Source organism: Mustela lutreola, chromosome 2 (genome assembly GCF_030435805.1).
Source record: "Mustela lutreola isolate mMusLut2 chromosome 2, mMusLut2.pri, whole genome shotgun sequence".
NCBI lineage: Eukaryota > Metazoa > Chordata > Mammalia > Carnivora > Mustelidae > Mustela > Mustela lutreola.
Window position 1 is genome coordinate 54,617,746 of NC_081291.1, and position 10,225 is coordinate 54,627,970.

Genomic DNA, 10,225 nt, shown 5'->3' on the forward strand with positions numbered 1-10,225 from the left:
GATCACAAGCAGGCAGAGAGAGAGGAGGAAGCAGGCTCCCCGCCGAGCAGAGAGCCCGATGCGGGGCTCGATCCCAGGACCATGGGACCATGACCTGAGCCGAAGGCAGAGGCTTTAACCCACTGAGCCACCCAGGCGCCCCGTAAATAAAGTCTTAAAAAAATAAAAGAATGCGGTATGTCACTGGACCCACATTCCTCAGCGATAGAGAGGTCCTGTTCTTTATTTTATTTTATTTTTTTAAAGATTTTTTTTTTTTAAAGATTTTATTTATTTATTTGACAGACAGAGATCCAAGTAGGCAGAGAGGCAGGCAGAGAGAGAGGAGGAAGCAGGCTCCCCACTGAGCAGAGAACCAGATGCGGGGCTCGATCCCAGGACCCCGAGTTCATGACCTGAGCTGAAGGCAGAGGCATTAACCCACTGAGCCACCCAGGCGCCCCAGGTCCTGTTCTTTAATAGTGACTGGACTGTGGCCTCCATGTCTTTGTTTAAACCCAGTGTTTAAATATTTAGCAATCAGACACTGGACACCAGAAGATTCCCAGCTAGAAACAGTGTCGTGGAACCTCTGGCTGTGAACTGTGAACCCATCCTGGTGTTGTCTGACCCACAAGTACAGTCATGTTCTATAGGAGAGGTTCACCCATTTCTGTACGTTGGGAAGTGTGGGTTGTTAACCTCTATGGCGGAAAGAAAGAATGGGAAGAAGAGAGGAGAGCAGGGAGAAAGGATGGGAAGGAGGGAGAAGAAAAGAGAAAAGAGAAAAATGAACTGGAGGAAGGGAAGATGGGAGAAGTTAGGTTTTTTAAAAAGACTTTATTTATTTATTTGAGAGAAGGGGGGGTGAGCAAGAGCAAGAGAGAGAACACAAGGGGCAGAAGGATAGGGAGAAGCAGGCTCCCCACTGAGCAGGGAGCCCACAGGGCTCAATCCCAGGACCTTGAGATCATGACCTGAGCTGAAGGCAGATGCTCAACCAACTGAGCCACCCAGAGGCTCCAGGAGGAAGATTTTTAAAGAGGAAGCTTTTGAGAGCATCTTGAGATCCAAGACCAAGAGTCTGGAAATAAGTAATTTCTGCTGGAGGAGATAGTGCCTTAGCCTGAGAATTCTCCTAAGAACTCTGGGAAGTGACTTCCCTGCAAGTCTGTCCAGACTGGGCTCAAGGCCAGATGTCACAGGACACACCTGTCCTGTGGGTGTGAGGGGCAGGCTCAGGATACCCAGTGATGAAGCCTGAGGTTGCACAGATGCAAGCTTGTGTGTCTGGAATGGCAGCCCAGTGCTCTGCCTGGAGGACATACCCGGTCCTCAAGGTCTGACTCAGACATTCCACCTCTCTCCTCTGTGTTCCCATAATCCTTCCTCAGCCACCACACAATGGCAGTGTATGTCTCCCTTGCTAGGTGTCATGACAATAATACAGCAAAAACTGACAGCTACCATTCACTGCAGGCTTTCCACGTGCCAAGTATTCTGCCAAAAGTTTACCTCCTGAGGTGGGTGTTGTTATTTCAATTTTATAGATGTAGAAACTGAGGCTCAGAGAGATTGAGTCATTAGCCTAAGCTCACACAGCTAGAGGGTACTCAAACTTAGCTCTGTCTTCCCACAAAGTAAATTATTCTAAGCTGGAGCTCTAAGCTCTAAGCTCAACTTGCCTTTATATCCTCCTATGCCTTGCAAATGGCCTGGCTCCTTGGTAAATGCTTGATGGAACATTCACTTCGATCCTTGGCTTCCTCCCACAGCTGGGAGATGCCAATCTTTCCCAGCAACCTGCCTGCCTCATTCACTCCTCAGTTATATGATGCAACAAGAGTTCAACCTTATTTGCTTCAAGCCACAAACATCTTTCTCTCAGAAAGAGGTTTAGTCTTATAAATAGTGCAGAGCTGAGAGTTGAGGGACCTCAATTTGAGCTCTGAGTTGAGTCAAATTGCTTAACCTCTCTGAGCCACATTTTCTTCAGATGGCAAATGGAGAAGTCACCTGCCAACAGGAGAAAGTGTCTAAGAGTGCTCAGTAAGTGCTTCTTTTGAGTCCTGCAGTAAGTTAAAGAATTCATCCAAGCCCCTCTGAAGTGGGCTAAGATCTCATAACATGGAGTGCCAAGAGACAGACAGGGAGTTTTGCTGAGATCCAGACAGAAGTGAGACATAGGGGAGTCTGGCCTCCCCACAGGACCAAGTGAAATAACCCCGGGGGCAGAGGGGTGTCTGGGGGAAAGGGGCTGGTTCTGCTGCCTGGGCCGTCTCCTCAGGCAACACTGTAAGTCCTGACTAGGAACCAATATGAGTGAAGAGAAAGATTTGTTGATAAAACCCATCTTTAGTTACCTATGGGTACCTATAGGTGGAAAGTCCAGGAATTAACCAGTTCTGATCCCTATTCTAGAAAAATAGCTGGCACATGGCTACATTTTCCAGTGCTCTAATACCTACATGTGGCCAAGAAATTGTAAGTGAACGTATCTCCTCCTACTGGAATGTAGAGGTGATGGCAGGAGTCAGAGTAGCAATATTTGACTGTGAGGCAATGCCAGGAAGGTTGGTTATAATGAGAGCCAACACGTAAATGCAACAATATAAACCAGAAAATAATAGATCATATCTTCACAGTGGTGAAAGAAAATAACTATCAACTTAAAATTCAAAATCCACCTAAATATTTAAGAGCAAAGACTTAATAAAGGCATCATGGAGTGAGTACATTTATCATTCCTAGATTTTTGCTGAAAAAAACTTTCATGGTTTCCTAGATCAATAAAAAAAAAAACTGAACAAAGGAGGAAGGAAAGAATCAAAGAATCAAAATTTTGTGAGTTTTACTTCCAGAAATCTCACTAAATTCTTCAAATGAAGAGCACAGAGAGATGTCCTCCTGGTTCTGACAGGAGATAAAGAGTAATTGCCATGAAATGCACCCAGAGTATTCTCTATAGCAAACCGCAACACTCCAAGGAAAACGTCTTTACCAATCCTTATCCCATCTAGGGGAACGACATTTCTCCCACTCCAGATTCCACTGGCTATTCTATACCACCTAAAGTGGAGGAATAAAGCTAAGAAACATGCACAAGACTCACAGCCCAGGGACACAGATGCACAGAAATACTGAGATTTAATCATAAGTTTATAAAACACTTCTCCTCTTTCACCCCTTACTACACCACAATAGGACTCCAGATTAATAACAGTAGACTATGGTTGAAAGATGTAGATTCTCTCTGAGGAGGAGAATCTAGGGAAGCCCAAAGTCAATAGGGAAAAATGAAAACAAAGATGTGAGAATTTGAAGCTTCTAGCTGCTATAGCTACAGAAAACACTAGCCAACCCCAACTCCAAGCCAGATTAACATAAATTCTCACACTAGAGGCTTATTTACCTCAGTTCCTACTTACTGAAACATTGTGTCTGGCTTTTGACAAAAAACAAACAAACAAACCAAAAAAACCAAAAACAAACCCAAAATGCATGCTAAAGAACAAGACAAAAACAGCTTGAAGAGACAAAGCAAGCATGAAGACCAGATGCAGATATGACACAGATGCTGAAAATATCAGACTATTTAAAATACCTGCGATTAACATTGTTAAGGGCTCTAAAGGAAAGTGTAAACAACATGTAAGTGCATTTAGGTAAAGTAAGCAGAGAGATGGAAACTTTAAGAATGAATCAAAAGGACATACTAAAAAGCAAAAACACTATGATAGAAGTGAAGAATGACATTGATGGGCTCATTAGACTGGTTGTGGCTGAAGAAAAATCAGTTCAAATACCAATTCTCCCCTGTTTGATTTTTGGTTCAACATAATCCTAAAAAAAATCCCAGCAAACTATCTTAGAGACATCAACAAACTGATTCTAACATGTATATGGAAAGGCAAAAGACTTCAAAGAGCCAGCACAGTACTGAAGAACAAATTCAGAGGGCTGATACTACACACATTCAACACTTGATATAAAACTACAGTAGTCATGAGAGTATGGTATTGGTGAGAGAAGAGATAAATAGAGCAATGGAACAGAACTGAGAACCCAGAAAGAGATCCACATAAAAATAGTCAACTCTTCTTTGACAGAGGAGCAAAGGCAATTCAATAGAGATAGGATCATCTTTTCAACAAATGGTACTGGAACAATAGTACACCCACATGCAAAAAGCAGACATAGATATAGACCTTCTACCTTTCATAGCAATAACCCAAAATTAATCCTGGACCTACATATAAAACATAGAAGTATAAAACATCTGGAAGAAAATATTGGGGGGAAATCACTATGAGCTTGGGTTCGGTGATGAGTTATTAGATACACAACAAAAGCATGATCTATGAAAGAAAAAATTAGTAAGTGGGACTTTATTAAAAGTAAAACCTACTGGGGCTCCTGGGTGGCTCATTCAGTTGAGAGTCTGCCTTTGGCTTGTCATGATCCCAGCATTTGGGACCGAGCCCTATATCAGGCTCCCTACTCAGCAGGGAACCTGCTTCTCCTTCACCCTCTCCCTTTCCCTCTGCCATTCCTCCTGCTTGTGCTCTCTTCCTCTCTGTCTCTGTCAAATAAATAAATAAAATCTTAAAAAAAAAAAAAAAGTAAAACCTAGTGCTCTGCAAAAGACACTATTACTCCCACAGACTGGGAGTAAATAATTGCAAATCACAGTTCTGGTAAAGGACTTATATCCAAAAACACACCAATTTAAGACTCTTAAAATTCGACAGTAAGAACACGCCTCACTGAAGATACAGAGAGAGCAAATACGCATATAAAAAATGATCATTATCGTTGTCATTAGGAAATTGTAAATTGGAACAATAATATACCACAAGACATCTATTAGAATGGCCAAAATCCAAAAAGCTAACACCACCAAATACTAGTGAGGATGTGGAGCAACAGAAACTCTCATTTATTTTTGGTGGGAATACAAAGTGGTTCAGGCACTTTGGAGGACATTTTGGAAATTTCCTAAAAAGCTATATATAGCTTAGCATATGACCCAGCAATCCCACTCCTAGGCATCTATGCAACTGATTTGAAAACTCATGTCCACACAAAAACCTGCATGTGAATGTTTATAGCAGCTTTATTCACAGTTGGTAAAAACTGGAAGCAACCAAAATGGCCTTTGATAGGTGAATGGACGGACAAACTACGGTATGTCCATGCAATAGAATATTATTCAGCAATAAAAAAAAAAAAAGAGCTGGGGCGCTGGGTGACTCAGTTGGTTAAGCCTCTGCCTTCAGCTCAGATGATGATCCCGGGGTCCTGGGATCTAGCCCTGCATTAGGCTCCCTGCTCAGCGGGGAGTCTGCTTACCCCTCCCCCTCTGCCTGCTGCTCCCCCTGCTTGTGCACTCTCTCTTTCCCTCTGTCAAATAAATAAATAACATTTTTAAAAAGAAAAAAAGAGAAAGAAGTGAGCTATCGAGCCACAAAAGACATGGGTGAATCTTTTTTTTTTTTTTTTTTTTTAGATTTTTATTTATTTGACAGAGAGAGATCACAAGTAGGCAGAGAGGCAGGCAGAGAGAGGAAAGGAAGCAGGATCCCTGCTGAGCAGAGATCCCAGGACCCTGAGATCATGACCTGAGCTGAAGGCAGAGGCTTCAACCCACTTAGCCACCCAGGCACCCTGACATGGGTGAATCTTAAATGCATGTTGTTAAGTAACAGAGTGAATCTGAAAGGACTACGCATTGTATAATTCCACCTAAATGACATTCTGGAAAATGTAAAACTGTAGATAGAGTAAAAAAGATGAGTGGCTGCCAGGGAATCCAGGAGAAGGAAGAGGAACAAATAAGTGGAATAGAGAGGACTTTTTAGGATGATGAATTTATTCTTTATGATAGTGAACACATGATATTTTTTCTCAAAACTCAGAGCTCTACAGCATAAAGGGTGAATCTTAATATATTCAAATTTTATAAAACCATTTAGGGGGGGACAGAAGATTTGAAGATGGAATGCAGAATGTGACAAAACAATCTAATTATGGGCGCCTGGATGGCTCAGTGGGTTAAGCCGCTGCCTTCGGCTCAGGTCATGATCTCAGGGTCCTGGGATCGAGTCCCACATCGGGCTCTCTGCTCAGCAGGGAGCCTGCTTCCCTCTCTCAGTCTCTCTCTGCCTGCCTCTCTGCCTACTTGTGATCTCTGTCAGTCAAATAAATAAATAAAATCTTTAAAAAAATCTAATTATATTATAAAAGTATGCAACAACGTCATTGAATAGAGTGGGGGAGAAGGATGCTGACCTAAATCCTTTGGAAATGAGTGAAATTTGCAAAACTGAAGACAAAAGAAGATATACAAAGTACTATACTCGATCAAATTGTTTCCCATGAAGATACAGGTTCACAACTCTGATGTTGTTGTACATATACACTGGAACTGAACAATTAGGTAAGTGGGTGGCTGATGGTGGGAGCCAGGTTTCTCATTGTTGGAGTAGGAGGTTATAGTTATTAAAGGAAGGAGGCTTAATAGAGATAAAAATGGTTACACATAGACATTTCTAGAGGTATTTGGATATAAGTAGGTTCTTGCTACTCCTTGTTCTGTCAGCTAAGAGGATCTGCGAGCAATGACATCCCAGTAGCAACAAGCACATCCCACACTCAGAAACTGGTTTCTAATACCATTCTCCAGTCAAAGGAATCAGGACTCCTTAGAGAAATGGCTAACATTAGGATTGGGTGAGGAAATACATAGGATGAGTCTGAAGTACCTTATAGTGCCAGAAGATAAGGAAATGCTCCATCCCCAGCGCCCCCACCCTGACATACACACACACACACACACACACACACACACACGCTGATCAGGGTATGTCAAATGGACACAAGAACCAACCAAAATTGCTCCCAGTGGTCAAAGCTGAAATAATTCGAGCAATACAATAAAGTAGTACCAGATTATAACCCAAAGTATAAAATAAATATTCATACTGATATAAATAAATGATTGAGTAAATAAAGAAATGAGAGAGAATAAACAAATAGTTAGTGCAGAAGAATTTAAAATAATATATGTGGATACCCTACCCTCAAGAAGGTAGAGCATAACTCCCACAGTTGGAATCTGAGGCATCCCCTAGAGTCTTGCTCTAAACCTTGTTTCTTTTTTTTTTTTTTTTTTTTTTTTTTTAGATTTTTTTTTATTTATTTATTTGTCAGAAAGAGAGGAGTGAGAGTGAGCACAAGCAGACAGAGTGGTAGGCAGAGGCAGAGGGAGAAGCAGGCTCCTGGCTGAGCAAGGAGCCCGATGCGGGACTCGATCCCAGGACGCTGGGATCATGACCTGAGCCGAAGGCAGCCGCTTAACCAGCTGAGCCACCCAGGCGTCCCTAAACCTTGTTTCTATTTGAGCTTTTTTGTGTGAGTTTGTGAGCCACTTAAAATGCATTTCTGACTCAAGTGAAAATAGAATTAATTCCATGACTGATGTAATAGGATCTTGTAGGGTTAGAATTAAGTCAGGAATGACTTGACCAGACACTCTAGGTCATCTGAAACAGAAGTCTATTCTCCATATGTTGTCTTCGTTCTTATACAGCAACAGCTCTGGACTATGAATTTCCAGGATCACCTTCAGTGGGAAGAATCTAGTTCAAGATCTGTAGGAAAAGAGAGTCTCTTTTTCAGAAACCCCTGTCGCTGCCTCATTGTAATACAATGGCTCTGGTTGGGTCACAAGCCCATTCCTGAGTCAATGACCTTAGCCAGAGGAATGGTCTAGTGTTTTTTTTTTTTTTTTTTAAGGTTTTTATTTATTTGACAGATCACAAGTAGGCAGAGAGGCAGGCAGAGAGAGAGAGAGAGAGAGAGGAGGAGGCAGGCTCCCTGCTGAGCAGAGAGCCCAATGCGGGGCTTGATCCCAGGACCCTGGGATCATGACCTGAACTGAAGGCAGAGGCTTTAACCACTGAGCCACCCAGGCGCCCCGGTCTAGTGTATTTAAACCTAGGTCATGTGGCCCATCTTAGAGCTATAGGTGCTGCCTCACCCATGGACTGAAAGTGGAGAAAGAAAATTTCTATTTCTCCAAATAGAAGTCAGTGCTGCTGGCAAATGGATCAGGGATGAAAGCAAGCAAGCAAGTCCGGTGAAGACACAACTTCCTGCATGACAGTGAGGGTAAACTGAAGCATATCAGTGTGCCTTATGAAATATAACTATAACAAGGCTAGTACTTAATAAATGCTGCTTTCTCTTTTAAAAAATGAATGAAGGGGCGCCTGGGTGGCTCAGTGGGTTAAGCCGCTGCCTTCGGCTCAGGTCATGATCTCAGGGTCCTGGGATCGAGCTCCGCATCGGGCTCTCTGCTAGGCAGGGAGCCTGTTTCCCTTCCTCTCTCTCTGCCCGCCTCTCTGCCTACTTGTGATCTCTCACTGTCAAATAAATAAATAAAATATTTAAAAAAAAAATAAAAATAAAAAATGAATGAAGGAGCACCTGGATGTCTCAGTCGTTAAGCATCTGCCTTTGGCCTGGGTCATGATCCCAGGGCCCCGGGATCGAGCCCTGCACATTGGGCTCCCTGCTCAGCAGGAGGCCTGTTTTTCCCTCTCCACCCCCCACCCCCACTTGTGCCCTCTCTCGCAGTCTCTCTCTTGTCAAATAAACAAATAAAATCTTTTTTTTTTTTTAAGATTTTATTTGTTTATTTGACAGAGAGAGAGAGATCACAAGTAGGAAGAGAGGCAGGCAGAGAGAGAGGAAGGGAAGCAGGCTCCCTGCCTAGCGGAGAGCCCGAAGCAGAGCTCGATCCCAGGACCCTGAGATCATGACCTGAGCCAAAGGCAGAGGTTTAACCCACTGAGCCACCCAGGCGCCCCAACAAATAAAATCTTAAAAAAGAAAAAGATGAGTGAGAAAGATCTCTGTGAGCCACTATGGAATGATTTCCATATAGATAGTTAAGGAGAAAAAAGTAAAATGAAAAAAAAAAAATCTATGGCATATACTTGTCCTGTAAGAAAGAAGAAGTTATAAGAAAATACACATGTGTTTGCTCATTTGTGCAAAAGAAATCCAGGAAGGGTGAACCAGAAATCAAAGAGACCAGTTACCTACAGGGAGGAAAGGGGTGAAAAAAGCGGAGAATAGGACTGGGGTAGTAGGAATGAGAAGGAAGGAACACTTTCCTTAGTGTACCTTCTTGATAGTCTTTGACTCTTACAGCAATGGTGATGTTCACATCTCTCCCCAAATAAAAACACAATTAAAACCAACCAGGACAGGGCCACCTGGGTGGCTCTGTCAGTTAAGCTTCTGACTTCAGCTCAGGTCACGATCCCAGGGTCCTGGGATTCAGTCCCACATCAGGATCCCTGCTCACTGGGGAGTCTGCTTGCCCTTCTCCCTCCATCTCCCCCCATCCCCTGCTCTGGTGCCATCTCTCTGTTTCTCTCTCTCTCTCAAATAAATACATAATCCTTAAAAAAAAAAAAAAAAAAAAAAAAAGACCCAAACAAACAAGCAAAAAACAAAACCAACCAGGACATTAGGGGAACTCAAAGTATTCACACTAACAAGGGCACCTGACTGTATTACAGATAAATACAAAGGACACTGAAGAGGGTGGGGAAGAGAGAGCCAACCTAAGTAACTTCGGAATATAGTATTTGAACTGGATTCTGTAAGGCTAAAGACAAAGAGAACTGCATACAAAAACTGTAGTTAGTGAGTTGATTTCTCCTGGGAGTAAGGGTTAGCAATTCTGAAACTACTGTATATGTGTATGTGGCATAATAAGAAATTAATATTTGATCTCTGCTCCCAGTTCCTGACAAACAGCTCCTAAAAACCCTTGTCATTTCCTGAGTTCATGGAGGTGACAGGAGCATCTCACACAGAGTTCCTAATTTCCTTGACATTTCCTGGTTGATGGGAATGTTTTCTGTTGTCATGAGGTGAGTCTCGATAGATGAGCTTTGGATAGTGTCAGAATGGGGCCTGGTCACCAGAAAGACCAAGCCATGATTAGAAGCCTGAAACTTTCAATCTCTAAGATTGGGTTAATCATGATCTTGCCTATGTGACAAAGCTGCCATAAAAAAATCTGCACTTGGGACCCTTCCAGACCTTGCCTTAAGCACCTCTTCATCTGGCTGTTCATCCGTATCCTTTATATCATTATCATAAACCAGTAAACATGAGTAAACTTTTCCTTGAGTTTTACGGGCCATTCTAGTAAATTAGTGAATCT